This window comes from Jaculus jaculus, chromosome 1, assembly GCF_020740685.1.
Source record: "Jaculus jaculus isolate mJacJac1 chromosome 1, mJacJac1.mat.Y.cur, whole genome shotgun sequence".
Classification (NCBI taxonomy): domain Eukaryota; kingdom Metazoa; phylum Chordata; class Mammalia; order Rodentia; family Dipodidae; genus Jaculus; species Jaculus jaculus.
Genome location: NC_059102.1, coordinates 35,817,555 through 35,835,736, shown reverse-complemented (window position 1 = coordinate 35,835,736; position 18,182 = coordinate 35,817,555). Strand labels below are relative to the sequence as shown.

Here is an 18,182-nt window from a genome sequence, read left to right as displayed (position 1 = left end):
CTACCTCTGCCTCCTGAGTGCTGGGACTAAAGGTGTGCGTCACCACACCCACCTTAACCATTTTTAAGCATGAAGTACATTCCCAGACTGAAACTTTGCTCCCCAGCCCCTAGGAACCCCTCTCCTACTTTACAGTATCTCACTACTCTGGGTACCTCATAGAAATGGAACCATTCAGCAGTTGTCCTTTCCTATGTCTGGCTTAGTTAGCCTAATGCCCTCAAGTTTCCGTCATGCAGCATGTGTCAGAAGCCCCTTTCTTTTTAAGGTGAGCAATATCCCATTGTTTGCACGTGTTGCATTGTGTTCATGCGCCTGTCCTTCAGTGGACATGCGAGCTGTTTCTCTCCCTTTTGAGTATTGTGAATAGGCTGCTGCAATTGCCAATGTGCAATATCTACTTGAATCACTGCTTCCAATTCTTTTGGGCAAATATCTAGAAGTGGAGTTGGTGGACTACATAGTCAAGGTATGCTTAAGTTTTTGAGAAATTCCATACTGTTTTCTTCCTTTGGTTTTTGAAGCATATGAACACTATGGGAAGAACTTTTTATAGTAAAATATCCATGGCCTAGATTTTATTTAAAGATTTTAGTAACTGTTTCAAGTGCCTGTAAAACAATGAGCTTTCTTCCCTTAAGAAAATAACAATGCAAGTCATCTCCTAGATAATAGCAATTATTCAACTAACTACAATTTTGTTTGCTGTGAACATATTCTGAGCTATATCCCCAACCCTCCGTGTATATACTCCTTGTTTTTATTCTTTTTTTTTAATTTTTTTTTTCATTTTTTAAAATTTATTTATTTAAGAGCAACAGACACCGAGAGAAAGATAGATAGAGGGAGAGAGAGAGAATGGGCGCGCCAGGGCCTCCAGCCACTGTAAACGAACTCCAGACGCGTGCGCCCCCTTGTGCATCTGGCTAACGTGGGACCTGGGGAACCGAGCCTCGAACCGGGGTCCTTAGGCTTCACAGGCAAGCGCTTAACCGCTAAGCCATCTCTCCAGCCCTGTTTTTATTCTTATTTTGAGAGAGAAAGAGAGAGAATGGGCATGACAGGACCTTCAGCCTGCTGTGAACAAACTCCAGATGCGTGTGCCCCCTTGTGTGCATATGCAACATGACATGCTTGCATCATTGTGCATCTGGCTACATGGGACCTGGAGATCTGAACATGAGTTCTTAGGCTTTGTAGGCAAGCACCTTAACCACTGAGCCATCTCTCCAGCCCTATACTTTTAAAAAACCCAGTCTCGGGCTGGAGAGATGGCTCAGTGATTAAGATGCTTACCTGCAAAACCTAATGGTCCCAGTTCAATTCCCCAGGACTCACGTAAAGCCAGATGCACAAAGTGGCACATCTAGAGTTTGATTGCATCAGCTAGAGGCCCTGGCGTGCCCATTCTCTCTCTCTCTCTCTGCTTGCAACTAAATAAATAAAAATAAAATTGCCAATTGCCAACAATATGGCAAGTTGTCACAGCAAGGTATTGGAAAAGTTTTCAATGAATTGTAATCATACCTCTGATAAGCCTCATTGTCTACAATACTGCCGCTGTGCAAACCTTATACTTTTCTGGTGTGTTTTAGAGCTAAGTATGCCATATAAAATCAAGATGAACTACAAGTACTTCATTTTGACACTAAAATAATATTAGAATGTCCTTAACATATTGAGGCAAGATTTGGGGTCCAGAAAGGGATTAAATTTTACAAAGATGCTGGAGATCGCAGGTCTGTGGACCCCAACTTTTGGATTCTTACCCAAGTTAACAAAGAATTGAAAACATGCACTCCAACAAGGGTCAATTATGAATTATTAGGTTTATTTTAGGGAGAATTAGAATTCAGAGGAAAGGCTAGCTAAAAGGCTTAAGCCAAAAAGGAGTTCTCCCCCTAGCATGGCTGGAAAGGGAAAATGGAGAAAATCTCCTTCCCAGAGAGAAATCTCAGGAGGAGCCTCTGGTGAAGGCGTGCATACACACACGTGGTAGGCAGTAACCTCCACCCATAAGAGATCAGAGAAGATCAAGAGATAGAGGGCTCAGAGCTTAAAGAGACACCATATATGTAACAAAGTGAGAAAGCACCCCAAAACAAGGCAGGAAAGTGCCCAGACAAGAAGACATTTTCCCTGTGCTCAGTCAGGCTGAGAAGGGGGAGAAGAGACAAAGAAATAATCTCACACGCAAGGATCCAGAGGAAGAAGAAAGCTGAGAGAGATACACATGCAGTTAGATATGAGAGCACTGGGAAGAAGACACGTGAAAAGCAAAGCCGCAAAACATCCCAACAGAAAAGAAATGTCTTCCCTGGCTGGGAAAGGGGAGAGCTTACCAAAGAAAGGACCAGAAGATTCAGGAGCCAGCAGAAAGTGAGAGCCAAGGGAGTTTACACACACATGGCAGGCCCATTGATGAATTAAACATCCCATCAAAATGAGCCTCCTCATCAGGCTCAGGTGTGTAAGGCTGAGACCTGATTGGCTGGTGGACTCAAGAGACTGACTCAGGAGGGGCCAGCCCACAGGTGTGCTAAGCTGAGAACCAGGCAGAAAGTACTGTTGCTGAGGAATTGCTTATAGCCATCTTGGGTAGGACTGGATCAGACATGGTTCTAGTCTTGCCAGGGCAGGCAAGGTGGCATTCACATTCTCCTTGGGCCATTATCCCTGGCTAACTGCTTAAAGAAAGCTATCTTAGGCTGGAGAGATGGCTTATCAGTTAAGGACCCATGTTCAAATCCCCAGGACCCACGTTAGCCAAATGCACCAGGTGGTGCACACATTTGGAGTTTGTTTGCAGCAGCTGGAGGCCCTGGTACACCTATCCCTCCTCAAATAAATAAAAATAATTTTTAAAAGCTATCTTGCTTTTATCTCTTCTTTAATATCAAGACCAGCCATGACTACATATCAAGCTGGAAGCCATCCTGGGCTACATGAGACTCTGTCTCAAAAAAAAGGGGGGTTGCTGGAGAGATGGCTTAGCAGTTAAGCGCTTGTCTGTGAAGCCTAAGGACCCCAATTTGAGGCTCGATTCCCGGGGACCCACGTTAGCCAGATGCACAAGGGGGCGCACGCCTCTGGAGTTCATTTGCAGTGGCTGGAAACCCTGGTGCGCCCATTCTCTCAATCTCTCTCTCTGTGTCTGTCACTCTCAAATAAATAAATAATTTTTAAAAAGTCAAAAAAAAAAAAACACCTAAACTTTTTTCTTGCCTCTAAGAGTCAATTTCAGAATAATCTCATTATTGAATCTCAGAGGTGGGTACTTTAGTGTATACACTAAAATTTAAGGGCATTGCCAAGATTCCACACCATCAAAGGCATAAGATCCTCCCTTTTGTCAATGAAAACTCAGTATGCTGTAGTGATGCCAAAGAGCTGTGTTTGGGATTCAGCCTGACCAATAGACATCAAGCTATCTGTCATCAGGAAGGTCCCATTCTAGAGTGAGGTGATAGAAAATAAATGATACTCCAGATCATCATGGAGAGGGAAGTGGTGTGAAGGAATGAATCCAGATGACAAAAGGTTAATGGAAGAGCTTTAAACCTGAATGCCCTAAGCACCCATTGCATGTGGGAAGCTTCTTTGACTATAAAGAGGGTGGGAAAGTTCCTCTAGCAATGTAACATTTTCTGAGGCAGAAACAGCATTATAAAACACAGAGGAGGTCCTTTCAGATAGGGGAAACTGCAGGTTCAAAGCCTCAAAACACAAAGCATCTTAACAAGTTTCAGAAAAACAGAAGGAGCCAGTGTGAGCAAGTGAGTGGAGCGCTGTGAGGTGAAATTGGAGAGTAAATAGGAGTGAAGAGTCTAATGGGGTTGTGGTAGAGAGACTGAGTTTTATGATAGGTTGATGTACTGATAAATAAAACTATCACCAGCTGAAAGGACTGGACTAAAACCAATCAAAAGAGTTCAGTGGAAGAGGGCTGTCTTGTTTTTTTTTAATTATTTATTTATTTATTTGAGAGTGACAGACACAGAGAGAAAGACAGATAGAGGGAGGGAGAGAGAATGGGCGTGCCAGGGCTTCCAGCCTCTGCAAACAAACTCCAGACACGTGCGCCCCCTTGTGCATCTGGCTAACGTGGGACCTGGAGAACCAAGCCTCGAACCGGGGTCCTTAGGCTTCACAGGCAAGCGCTTAACTGCTAAGCCATCTCTCCAGCCCGGAAGAGGGCTGTCTTGTAAGCCATCAGGTGATGTCAGTGTCTGTTACACTAAAATTAAAACATACATGCTTTCCCCCACCTCTGGCCATCTTCAATAAATCAAAACACAGGATGACTTAGTTGTACAGGTACAATTTGAGTAATGGCACGTATTATGTCATCCTTTGATCTCAGGTATAAACCAAAATGGAATGTGTCAGGACGTCCTATATCTGAACTTTCACTGTTCATGATAGGTAGCATGACAAACTAATAGCCAAGCTGGGCATGGCTTGGCCTCTTTTCAAAGCCACCTCCCTCTAGCCATCTCCTGTCTCCTGCAATGCACCATGTCATGGCCCTGAGCTGGTAGAAGCAATGGCAAACTGATGAGAGCTCAAGCTGCTGCCGCTAAGTGAAGCTCATCTTGTCCTGTGGTGCCTGGCTGCTAATTGCCCTGGAGCAGCCAGGGGCCCCAGCTCCAGAAGGGAAGGAGTAGAGATACAGTAATTCATTCTGATTCCTGTTATTAAGACATGGGCTTGATCACTTAGTGGTAAAATATTGCAATGTAGCATGTCAGGGAGGAAGAAGTATGGCATGGAAATATTATTAACCACTCATAAAATGGGGCCAGAACATACATATGGGGCTCAGGGCAAAGGCTGCAGAAAGTGAGGATCCAGGTGGGATGGGAAAGGACAGGGAAGTCTGTGTTCCATCAGAGAAGAGAGGAGTCCAGAAACGTTTTGATCTGGAGGCATCTGTCTGGTGGGTTCATGTGAGTGCAAAGCCTAGAAGACGACAGGCTATTTAGTTCCATTAGGAATGGGCTCCAGGTGACAAGTGTAAAGCCAATTCCTTTTTTGTTCTTCTTAGGTGGGTCCCCTGTGAGGAAATTCTGACTTGTTTAAAAAAAAGGAAAAGAAAAGAATCCTGTTTCTTTTCTGGGCTGCCTAATGCATTACTGAATGGATATTTTTCTTCTCACTTACTGTGGAAGCTTCAAGTGGCTTAATATTATTTCACACTCAGAAGTGAAAATCAAGCCAGGCATGGTGATCCATGCCTATAATCCCAGCACCCAGGAGGCTGAGGTAGGAAAATCAAAAGTCCCAGGTCAGCCTCAACTACAAAAAAAAAGAAAGAAAGAAAGAAAGAAAGAAAAAGAAAAAGACAAAACTAAACAAGCAAACAGACAAATAGTAAAACTACTATATTATACAAACACCTATCTTAACATTACCAAACTTACCTTGATATACAAATGCCAAACTGAAGTACTATGTTCAAAAAGACTCATCCATCTTATCCACCTGTCAAGATATGTCTCCTCCTATTTCTATAAAGAGACAGTGATGAGAGAAGGCATTTGGGGATCTGAAAGGATATATAGAAATGGGAAAACAAGCTAAAATATTGAAGACAGTGTAATAGAAAATGTTGATTGTAACCTGGCCTCAGCACAGATGAGCTTTGGTTTTCTCTCTCTTTTTTCCTTCTATTTTTTTCAGGATTCCTCATTTGAATAAAATCGACCGAATATAATCCCAACCCAATAATTGTTGACTGTGTAGCATGACACCTTTGTACTTTTAGTTTAATATATTTATTTGAATTTACTCACTTCGTTTGGTAAGGGGAGTTTTGTACCATATTCATAAGTACAAAGCCAGTGAGACTGTAATTTATCATCAAAATAAATATAAGGGAAGCAAAGTTGGTATTAAACCGTGGCTCTGAGGGTGAGGACTAATCTTTTATTTGTCAATAAAAGCCAGCGCATGGGTGGTCCCAGTGGTAGAATTCTCATGCATCATTTGTTTAAAAAAAAAAATAAAAAAAACAACTGATGAAACTAGTCAATATTAGGACATCAAGATCAAACAGAATTGAATTCTTTGATTTATTCAGAAGGAACTAAAGATCATGACAAGAGATTAACTCTGGCACTTGGTGATTTATTGCTTGTATCACCTGTGCCTCCTGTATCACCCAGACTGTCTCGTGGCGTCCTGAGCACCACATGCAATTCTCTAGCTACATTTTGGGGAACACCTTTGCTCGAGGCCACAGAGGATGCAAAGGGAAAGGTGAGGTCCAAACACCATATACCATGACTCAAAGTCTTGCTTCTGCACTGGGCCTCATTCAGTTTTGGAACTGTGCTCCAGAGGGGCCAGACTTATCCTTCCTTGTTGGTTATATCGGGGCTCACCTCTGGGGCTGGTCAATGCTGTGACTTTGGTGTCCTTCTGGGGCTGTCTGCATCTGGCTGACTTCTTGGGTGGTGAATTTGTTGAAGGTAGGACTACTGAGCTTGTTTTTGTATTTCTATGATCTAGCACAGTGCCTGACACTTTGACACACATAGTTGTCTCTAGTCCGTGTTTAGGTTTGCTTGAGTTAAAAGCCATAGTGAGGGCTGGAGAGATGGCTTAGCAGTTAAGGCATTTGCCTGCAAAGCCAAAAGCCTCAGGTTCAATTCTCCAGGACCCACATAAGCCAGATGCACAAGGGGCATATACGTCTGGAGTTCTTTTGCAGTGGCTAGAGGCCCTGGCATGCCCATTCTCTGTCTGTCTCTCTTCTCTATCCCTTTATCTGCTTGTAAATGAATAAATAAAATAAAAAATTTAAAGCCATAGTAAAATTTAAATGACATTATAATATTCTTCTAGGTTTTAAAAAATATTTTAAAATATTTATTTGTGAGGAAAGAGGGAAGAGACAGCACAGCAGGGCCTTTTGCTGCTGCCAAGGAATCCAGATGCATGACCTACTTTGTGCATCAGATTTCGTGCAAAGCAGGTACTGAGGAATTGAACCCAGATCAGCAGGCTTTGCAAACCAGCACCTTTAACTGCTGAGTCATCTTCCCAAACCCCTCTTCTATTTTTTTCCCTACAACCATTCATTCTTTCTTTGTTAACAATGTTTTTTGTGAATTTCACTGAAAACATTTTATGGGCCTTTTGGATAGTTAACTTTCCAGGAAGGATGATCCCATCAAACTTCTGCTGGAACCAGTGCATGGCCTCCTCTTTGCTGATTCTGTGTTTGGCTCCACTGCAGCCTGTCCTGTGCTTCTTGTCTGTGATGCTGAAACCTGGCCTGCCCAGCACCACACAGATGTCCAAGCTGTAGATACCAATGCTTGGGTCATATTTGATGCCAAGATCAATGTGTTACTGGATACCAGAACCAAAGTTTTGGGGATCTGAGAAGTCGTTTTTTTCTTAACTCGTACTCCGGCACCTTCAGACCCTTCTCCAGGATTTCTTCTGCCTTGGCCCCACCTACTGTGCAGTGGAGAGCAATCTGTTCATTTCTCCTGATGCTGAAGGACCTGACAGTGTGTCTAGCTTTGGAAAACCCAAGGATCTGGCCTGTGAGCTGTCCCAACACCTTGACCACCGGGGTGAGTCTGTCTCTCCTATGCAGATATTGATACAGAGCTGGCTAGTGCGAAGTTCCCACATGGGGTTCTTCATTTCACCTTGGTTCTGTGCCATGATGGAGAACAGGAAGAGCTGTTAATAATGTTTTGATTGGTTTTTAAATGGTAACCAATACTTCTATGCTAACCCCACCTTCCCATACTCCCTCCACCTTTCAGATGTAGCAGATGGCCTCAGACTGACCACTCAGAGTCACTATGATGGTTTCAGGGACAAGAGTCATGCCCAAAGAACCAAGAGTTTGCTGCAAGGCTGGGAGAATATCACTTGAAGGAGCACTGGTCATCTTTTTTTTTTAAAAAAAAAAAAATTTGTTTATTTTTACTTATTTGAGAGCAACAGACAGAGAAAGAGGGGGAGAGAAAGAGAATGGGCACTCCAGGGCCACCAGCCACCGCAAATTAACTCCAGATACGTGCACCCCCTTGTGCATCTGGCTAACGTGGGTCCTGGGGAATCAAGCCTCGAGCCGGGGTCCTTCTTAGGCTTCACAGCCTAAAGCAAGATGGCAAGCGCTTAACCGCTAAGCCATCTCTCCAGCCCAGCATTGGTCATCTTGCCACCTTCTAGGAGAGACTCCATGAGAAAGAAGCTACCAAGAAATGCCCAATAATACTGGGCACCTGGATCCAGCTGTGCCTGAAGTTCTCACCTCCAGATTCTCATTGTGTCTGACACTGAAGTTCTCACAAGTAATCTGAAATGAAACATTTACTGTAGTAGAATGAGAAAAATAATTTGTCCTATAGGACTTAATGCTAATATTATAGCTATAACTAATATTTGGCATTAAAGTATGTATGAATTTATGATGATAGAGGTGGTAGTTACAAATTTCTAATTGTGTTTAATAGAAAATTACTCCAAAATAGTTTGCAGATATTTTATCCTTCCATTAAACTTTTTTTATTAGTCTGTGAAATAATAAACCAATTTTATTAGTCTGCTATAAACTCCAGTGTATCTAAACGTTTTGGTATTTTAAAAAAGAATAAAACTGTGGTCAAATTATTTCTTAGTTTATTTATGTTTCATCCTGGTTCCATACGGTATTTAAGGAAACCCATTAGCTCCTTTGATCCCTTGCGGCAGCATGGAGTCTCCTTCCTAAGGGGTGGCTGGAACAAATCTACTAGGAAGTCAAAGAGGCCTTTTCCCTCCCCTGTGTGTGTGGGGGGAGGGGGGCTGGGGGGCTTGCATGGATCCAAGGAAGGGATTTTCTTGTTTTTTGAGATAGGGTCTCACACTAGCCCAGGCTGACCTGGAATCCACTATGTAGTCTCAGAGTGGCTGCAAACTCATGGCGATCCTCCCCTGCCTCCTGAGTGCTGGTATTAAAGGCGTGCACAAGCACACCCTGCCAAGGAAGGTTTTTTTTTGTTTTGCCTCCATCCAGGACTGCATAGGGGGCTGGCAGGGTGTCAGCAGAAACAAGTAAAGCCTTTGCTCCCCCTTTACTGAGGCTGCTGGTTTCCCCTCCCCCAGGCTTCAGGTGACCACGTGGCATAAGAAAATGGGGTGACTGGGGGCATATGAGACATGAGGGCAAGGAGAGGAGGAGACAGTCAGAGCCATGAAGGGAAGGGTGTGGAGAGGACCATCACATGGCCAGGGAAGGAATGAGGGAAGGTTGGGGCAGGGGATGAGGACGCCTTTCTAAATGATGGAATTTAACTTTCAGAAGGAGGGAGAGGATGATGTTTGCTTAGGTATCTGCCCAGGGGCAGTGCTTGCTCACAGCTCAGGGCCTCAATGAAGCCACTGTTTAAGCAGCACCAAAGCCAGACTCCAGGAGGGAAATGGGCTGGGTACGTGGAGGCTGTGGGATGGGAATATGGCTAGGAGACAAAGGTTGATTCCCAGTGTGGAAGACGATTCTCTGACACAGACACTTTGACTTCTCCAGTTCTGAGGGCACATTTGACCCCAGCCAAGCTGCCCCACTTTTTAGATCCTTGTTTTTGTGCTGGCTAGTCTGGCTCAGGGATGTTTTCTGTTGCCATGGAAAAAGTGAATCTTACTGGCTCACGTATGTGTAGACTCAGTGTGGTTTGGATGCCACGCTGTCTCGGCACTACTCTGAGTTAGATTTCTAGCATGTTGAGATTGTCAACATGGGAAACTACACGCGCATACACCCAACCACGTACGCATGTGTGTACCTTTATGTCCAAGATGCACCTGCTGAAAGTGGGCTACAGGCTGGAGAGATAGCTTGGTTGGTAGGGTGCCTTCTAGAAACAGGTTCTCTCATGCCACCAGATTCTTGGGCTTGCTGCTCCTTCAGCCTGAAACTTTTATTCCAGTCTGTGATCAACCTGCCTTCTTTTAATCCTTCCCATATGAGCCCTGTATCACCTGCTCACATAACTCTCTCTAATTATCCTCTCTCAAAATTCCTCTGCTAAAACCTTCTCTTTTGATACCTCTTTTCAGACACTAATTCTTTTAATGTATTGGGGCGAGCCCCCTGTCCTGCAGGAGAAGAACGACCACCAGACGAAGATCCTTCTTGATCACACTTTATTGGAGAGCCTCTTGGTTAACAGGAAAGCTGATGGCGAGGGGCGCAGGAGTGTAGCTGCTTTTATAGGGCAGAATACTACGGGGCGCCTGCTGATTGGCTGCCATAGGCTCACCCGCCCAAAGGAGCCACGGGATAGGCTCGGAACAAGGTGCGTCAAGCGCATGCGCAACCTCAAGCGAGGTTGGCACCAAGGCGCTGCCTAAATAAGGAATTGTTTACCTCAAGACTGGCAGGAAGCCAGCGCCATCTTGTAATGGCGTCTGCACTAGCTCCCTACAATGTATTTGTGTGTTCACTGTGTAAGGTTCAGGAGTGACCAAGAACCCCAGAGACCACTCTGAGGCAAAGAGGGAAGTTTTTATTTGCAGGAAAAACACGAGCTGCCAGGACTGACTCTCAAGAGTGGATAGTCAGCCTGGGGTTACAGATAGTGGGCTTTATAGGCTTTTCAATTAGGGGAAGGTGAGAAAGGGAAGGAATTTCTTTGTTGGGGCAGTAAATCTCTGTTCTTTACATTAGCCATAGGGTGAGACCAGAAGTGACCCAGTAAGAGATAAGGGGGCAGTAAATCAAGACCTGGAGCCTTGTAAGGCAGGGGAGGGGTAATGGCTGCACAACTTCTTGAGGAATGTGGATGACTCCTCTATCTATCCTACTGCCTCCCTCCTGCTGTCCTGGGTGACTCCATTTTGTCCTGACCTAACTGGTTTTATTCTTATCTTTTTGGAATTAGAGAAGTCTAAAGAGGTGTGTAAGAGGTGTGGTGGTGCACGCCTTTAATCCCAGCACTCGGGAGGCAGAGGTAGGAGGATCGCCGTGAGTTCAAGGCCACCCTGAGACTCCATAGTGAATTCCAGGCCAGCCTGGGCTAGAGTGAGACCCTACCTCAAAAAAAAATAAATAAATAAACATAATATAAATAAATAAAGAGGTGTGAAACACTGCAGGAGACAGACAGTCTCCTTGGAGAGGCAGACAGACAGGGAGAAACGCCTTTGGCAGGTGGACCCATGGCGGCAAAGCGGGTGCTGCGCTTCCTCTTTCCTGGCCTGGGTGCGCTCTGCCACCAGCGGGCTGGCGGGGCAGGTTTACCTGGATCTACACAGTACTGAATGCATCACGGACCAACCAGCGCCTTCACCTTCATTGAAGCTGCTCAATCATGGACTCTGGGTGGGCAGGTTCCCCCCCACACACATTCAATAAAAGAGATGGATCGGTGGTTAAGGTGCTTGCATGCAATGCCGAATGGCCAGGGTTTTATTCCTCGGTACCCATGTAAAGCCAGATGCAAAGTGGTGCATGCATCTGGAGTTCACTTGCCGTGGCTACAGGTATTCATTAGTTCCCTCTCTCTCTCTCTCTCTCTCTCTCTCTCTCTGCTTGCAAATAATAAATAAATAAATAAATAAATAAATAAATAAATAAATAAATAAATAAATTTTGTAAAAGTTCAGTTCCCATTGGGACTCTGGCTCTTCTGTCTTTTGGAAATTCCCTCCTCCCAGAGGAGTCTGCTCTTTCTGCTTTCATTCCCTCTTACTCCAAAATATTCTGAAACTTTATTCTTTCAAACACTTTCCTGCCTCTTAATTCTTTACTTGCCAGAGAAAACAAACTCAACACCCCTGGATGTATCATATTGAAACCATGTCTCTCTAGTTGGCCCACCAACCCCCCTTCCTTTCACACAGAGCTTGATTCATAAATGGGATTCCAATGTCCGTCAGATAAATACCCTGTTACTACTACCTCTGCCCCATTCTACCCACATATCAATTCTGACACCAAATGTTCTCTAGCCCTCCTGACACTAACTGGGTGCCTAACAATTCAGTCCTAACACTAACTACCTGGAATTTCAGCCCTTCAAGCTAAAGGACGCTGGCCGATCTTAAGTTGTGCTCTTGGCTCTACTTCCACAGTGACCTGGTTGTACTCTCTACTCAAAGCAAGCATACATGTGTAAGAAGTGCTGGCCATAGCATTAACAATGAGGTCAGTGACTAAGGCCCATGGATCTGTTGAAGGCAACAGGTAGGCTTAATATGATTGTATTTGTGATCAGAGTGCATGTGTGCTCTGAATCAGCAGTCCAGCAAGTCATATCCCTACATCCCTTCCTTTAAGAAATATTTAAGGATTATCCAAAGTCAAAAGTTCCTTGGGCTGGAGGGATTGCATAGTGGTTAAGGCATTTGCCTGTAGACCCAAAGGACCCAGGTTCAATTCCCAAGGACCCACATAATCTAGATGCACAAGGTGGCATGTGTGTCTGGAGTTCATTTGCAGTGGCTGGAGGCCCTGGCATGCCCATTCTCTCTGTCTCTCTCTCTCAAATAAATAAAATAAAGAAAAATGTTTTGTTTGTTTGTTTTTTGAGACAGGGTCTCGCTCTAGCTCAGGCTGACTTGGAATTTACTATGTATTCTCAGGGTGGCCTCGAATTCATGGTGATCCTCCTACCTCAGTCTCTTGAGTGCTGGGATTAAAAGCATGCACCACCACGCCTGGAAAAAAAAAAATTTTTTTAAGTTCCTTACCAGGGCTGGAAAAATGGCTCAAGGGTTAAGGCACTTGCCTGCAAAGCTTTATGATCCAGGTTCGATTCCTCAGTACCCACATAGAGCCAGATGCACAAAGTGTGCATGCATCTGGAGTTGGTTTGCAGTGGATAGAGGTGTGCCCATTCTCTTTCTGTCTCTCTCTTCCCTTGCAAATAAACAAAAATATATTTTTTAAAAAAATTCTTTACCCTTTGCTCATACAATGTGCTACTTATTTATGTATTACTGGTTTCGGCTTTTTAGAAACTTTTTTTTAAAATTTTATTTATTTATTTATTTGAGAGCGACAGACATAGAGAGAAAGACAGATAGAGGGAGAGAGAGAATGGGCGCGCCAGGGCTTCCAGCCTCTGCAAACGAACTCCAGATGCGTGCGCCCCCTTGTGCATCTGGCTAACGTGGGACCTGGGGAACTGAGCCTCGAACCGGGGTCCTTAGGCTTCACAGGCAAGCGCTTAACCGCTAAGCCATCTCTTCAGCCCTGGTTTCGGCTTTTTAATAAAAATGGCAATAAATACTTTTATGCAGGAGAAGCCACAGTCACAGTAACATCAGAGCAACAGTGACAAGCAGCCACAGCATGTTTATTAATGGCTTAAACTAAATTTCTCCTCAGTTTCCTTTTTCCTCAGGCTGCTGCTGGAGGCTGCTAGAGCACTCCTGGGCTGGGTAGACCAGGAGTTAGCTCTCCCACTTCTCAGGCTCTGTTGCTAGAAGCAGTTTGCCTACTTCTGGATAGAAAAGTTCCAGAAGTTAGTCTTCTAGATTCATGGCTGTGCCCCCCAAATAGGCCGAGTTTATTATACAGAGCACAGTGGAATAGCCAAGCCAAGAGGTACTTAGAGCAGGGACTAGAAGGGGCTAGAGCATGAGAGCCTTTGTCCCTGTGGGACAGAAGTTCTCTCTCAGTCCCTTATTTTAGGAGTTGTATGGAGGTTCTTTCATATAGGTATGCTTTATTAAAATGCTAGCCATTGGAGACAAACTCAATCTCTCCTCTCTATAGAGGAGGGGCATGTGTGTGTTTCTTCAGGTAAGTAGCCCAGTCCTCTCTAAGTGTTTTCAGCCATCAGTCATTTCATTCACAGCAACTCAGGTGTGGTTAAAACTCCAGACTTACTATGAATTATAGAAGATGCTCCTGGCAGCCGTGAATACAAGCTCCCTTTCCACAAGGCCACGCCTACAAGGTTCTACAAGGTGATTTGCCTGATTGGAACTTCCAAGGTTGTGGAGAGCTGCAAAGTTACAGATTGTAGTAGCTACTTTCTCATTGTTGGGACAAGACACACAACTAGAAGCAGCGGATGGGAGGAAAGGGCTTATTTTAGTTGACAACCTCAAAGGGAAACTTCACAATGGCAGAGAAAGGGCGGTAGGGCAGAGACTGGGCATCAATCACGTCATGCTATTGAAGCAGCCAGAGCGAGCTGAGCTCTGTCAAGGGGGAGCTGGGTCTAATACCTCTAAGCCCACCCTTAACAGCATTCCTTCTCCAGTAAGGAATCACCTCCCAGATTGCCACCAGCTGGGGGCTGAGCATTTAAAACATATGAATGTGTGTGTGTGGGGGGCATCTGATTGAAGCCACCACACAGATGCACAGCCAAATTACCTCGGGTTATCTGTAGTCCCCTTATTAGCCAGTCGTTGCCTACCTCTGTGTCTGACTTAAACATGCTTTCCCTTTAAAATATTTAACAGACCATTAGCTTCCCAAAAGCAAAACAATATCATCATCAGATAATATCGAAAACATAGAGTTTTCCTACTTTGCTATAACATTCCTACCTTACATTTCCATCAATGTATTTTTAAAGTACCTTGACTTATGACTTTATTTTGTGACCATAAGAATTCATGTAACCATTTCCACATTGGAATATGCAATTCAGGGCAACCTAAATTTATGTTCCCAGACCATAGCCACAAATATTGTCTCAGAATAAATTATCATTTATTCTCCTTAAAGGAATCAAGTCTAATTACCTTTGCATTGATGTGGAGTCCCATAGACAGCCCACTTTCATTGGGGAATCATGGGATCAGTGCCAGGTACCACATGGCTCTTGGTTGCACTGTATATATTGCCACTTCTAGTAGATGTTGGTGAATTCTTTTGCAGTCCAGATTTCCTTTTAGTTTTAGTTTGGTTGATGATCCATTGGCTTATTAAGAGTTGAAGAGAGACTGATTGAGATGGGGAGGGCGTATAATGGAGAATGGAGTTTCAAAGGGGAAAGTGAGGGAGGGAGGGTATTACCATGGGGTATTTTTTTTAATAATTAAGGAAGTTGTTAATAAAAAATAATAAGAAGAAAAAGAAAGAGTTGAATTTTGAGTATTGTCTTACTTCATTTCAGAGTAGTCAGTAACACATTCATTTGGTGATGTATATTTTTAGAGTGTTTTTTTTTTTTTTAAAAGCAGGGTCTCACTCTAGCCCAGGCTGATCTGGAATCCTTATACTTCAGTCTCCCCAAAGCATTTGGCCAGAGCATTTATTTATTTGTTAGCATTCAACTTTTCCTCTTAGCACTCCTCCAATACCTAAGTCTACATTTTTTTCCTATACTGCTTATTTCAGCTTTGCCTCATTTAGCTCAGAAATTCTATGAGCTCCTAATCATAAAGATTCCAAACAGGCACATGTCCCTTCCATCCCAACTGGGTGAGGGTATAAGGGGGACACCTCAAGATGTGCAGTGGCCTCATAGGGAAGCCCAAGAATATATCCCATGCCTTGGTTAGAAGGAACCTTACTGGCTCAGCTGGGAAGATACATGTGTTCCTGTAAACGTGCAAAATAACCCAAGACAGTGTGGGCAATCAACCTCTGAGAGATCCAAGGGAGCTACTCACATGAATCTGTTCCAAACACAAATCTCAGCTAATACAGAAGGTTGCCATTTTCAGGAAAGAAAAAAAAGAGACAAGAATGGAAAACAGTTAAGAAAGAAGAAATGTTTGAAGAAAATCTGCTATTTGGTATTTCAGTTATCTTAGTTTGACACTTCTGGCGATTTAGCTTACAATTATCTTTTAAAATGGGGAATGTTTGATATTCCCAAAATTTTTTTTTCATGTGCTAAACTAGAAGTCCTAGGCAATAGAACTAAAGATATAAAGGGGCCATCTACTTTGATTAAAACTTAAAAATACCTAAAAAAGAGAAAGTAAAAAGGCTGGAGAGACAGATCACTGGACAAAAGAGCTTGCTGCTTAAGCTGGCGTACCTGAGTTCACATCCCCAGACCCCACAGCCTGTGGCAGGCTTCTGTAATCACAGTACACTGGCTGACTTGCAAGTGGGGAGGCAGAGGTGAGAATTTCCTGGAAGCTTGGGGCTATTAAGATCAATAGTGAATTCAAAAGAGTGAAACCCTGCCTCAAAGGAGACATACAGTGAGGATTGACTCCTGAAAAGCTGCCTTTTGATCTCTAGTGTGTCAGGAGTGTGCTCATACTTACACACACACACACACACAAATGGTTAAATCTTAGAAGAAATCTAAGAAATAAATAATGAAAAAATTAATTATTTTTTATTAATTATGGACATATTTAGTATGGATACATTGTGTAGTGGTACCATCCTTTCCCTCATCCCTGACCCCATTCTATTGGGGGCCCACCTCAGTGGGGTTGTGAGGGTCCTGGTCATCCCCGGGGGTCGTCGGTCACCGGCATCCCGGGGGCAGGATGAGCTGGGGGAAGCAGGGTTTGTGTGACGGCAATGAACCACCCGGGAGACAGTCTAATGGGTCTTTTTCTTGTTTATTCAAAAGGGGAGTGGGTTTAGAAACACGTGGGAAAGGTTGAGAAGGCGCATACAGTCTATAAGGTGATTAGATACATGGGTTTGTGGGTTGCTACCTAATTGGCTGGTGTTGGAAGGCAGAAGTTGGGAGGGAGAGGTTGCAAGGGAGGTAACAGAAGCGGCGGGGAAAGCTACGTGACTTCAGCCACATGTTGGATGGCCACAGCAGCAGGGAGACTTACCACCAGGTAAGGGTCTCTTGGGCAGCTGGCCACAGGTCAGGAACTGTGCGTGTGTTGGGGGGTCAGAACCTTAGACTATGGAATGCTCAGGTGCTTTGGGATGGGGCGGGCCCGCCGTCCGGTTTCCTCTGGGCGACCTCGGGAGAAGGCAGGGCCAGCTCCGCCGCCAGAGTGGGGTCCCCACGACAAGGCCGGTTGCAGCCGCCACAGCCCAAGGTCCCGGGCCATGTCCAACAGCCCAGGCCAGCTTTCCCGCAGTCCCGGCCCGTGTTTAGCAAGGCCCGACAGGGTTGCAGGTTTTTCCTGTGCTATTGTGGGTTATGTGCTGCGGGAGCGCAGTCAGTTGCGGGGGAGAGGCAATGCCTCTAGGCATGATGTCCCAACTTGTGGCTGTAATAATCCTTCTGTCTCCTCTTCCACAAAATTCCCTGATCAAAACATATGGAATGCTTCATGAATTTGCGTGTTACCCTTGTGCAGGGCCCATGCTAATCCTCTCTGTATCGTCCCAATTTTAGTATGTGTGCTGCCGAAGTGAGCACAGCAATAAGCATTTTAAAAAACTCTCACTAAGACATGCTAAGCTTGTTTGTAAAGTCTGAAGGCCCAGGTTCATTTCCCCAATATCCACGTCAAGCCAGATGCACAAAGTGGCACATGCATCTGGAGCACATTTGCAGTAGTGGAAGGACATAGGAAGGACTTCTCTCTCCCTCTCCCCCTCCCTATAATAAATTTTTGTTTTTGTTTTTGTTTTTGAGGTAGGGTCTCACTCTGGCCCAGGCTGACCTGGAATTCACTATGTAGTCTCAGGGTGGCCTCAAACTCATGGTGATCCTCCTACCTCTGCCTCCCCAGTGCTGGGATTAAAGGCATGTGCCACCATACCCGGCTTTAAATATATTTAAAATGTATAAAAAAAGACATGCTAAAACTAGAAAATTAGGGTCTCGGAAGATGACTCAGAAGTTAAGGGTGTTTTCTTGCAAAGTCTGTGGACTGGATTCAATTTCCTGACATCCATGTCAAGCCAGATGCACAAAGTGGCACATGGATCTTCTTTTTGTTTGCAATGACAAAAGACCCCAGTAAACTACACAAACACACACACATACATGCAAACAAATAAATATTTGAAAAATAGAAAATTAGATTTAAAATTTTAGAGGTTATATCAAACTATTGATATATTCTGAGAACACATCCACATAATCTCCAGAAAGGCTAGATGACATTCATCTTTAACTGCATCAACAATTGAGAACCCCAAGTTACTGAACACAAAACCCTTTTGACACCATTCCTGCTACAACTCTTTTATAACACATTTACTAAATTCTCTTATATTTTTAAAATTATCTAAGAGAGTTAAATTTTCTCTAGCAGACTTTCCTACATGATGGGAATAATGTTAATTTTCTTTATTTTTTTTAAGATCTATTTTTATTTTTTTATTT

The 18,182-nt window shown here is 44.0% G+C and overlaps 1 non-coding gene and 1 pseudogene across 1 annotated transcript; both read right to left on the bottom strand.

Annotated features, from left to right (window-relative positions):
* Positions 1-4,579: 4,579 nt before the first annotated feature.
* LOC101600788 lies at positions 4,580-7,683 on the bottom strand (annotated as a pseudogene).
* A 9,477-nt stretch (positions 7,684-17,160) lies between these two features.
* Positions 17,161-17,267, bottom strand: LOC123458218. The gene has a single exon (XR_006635515.1). It is a non-coding gene; the product is annotated as a U6 spliceosomal RNA (small nuclear RNA).
* Positions 17,268-18,182: the final 915 nt, after the last annotated feature.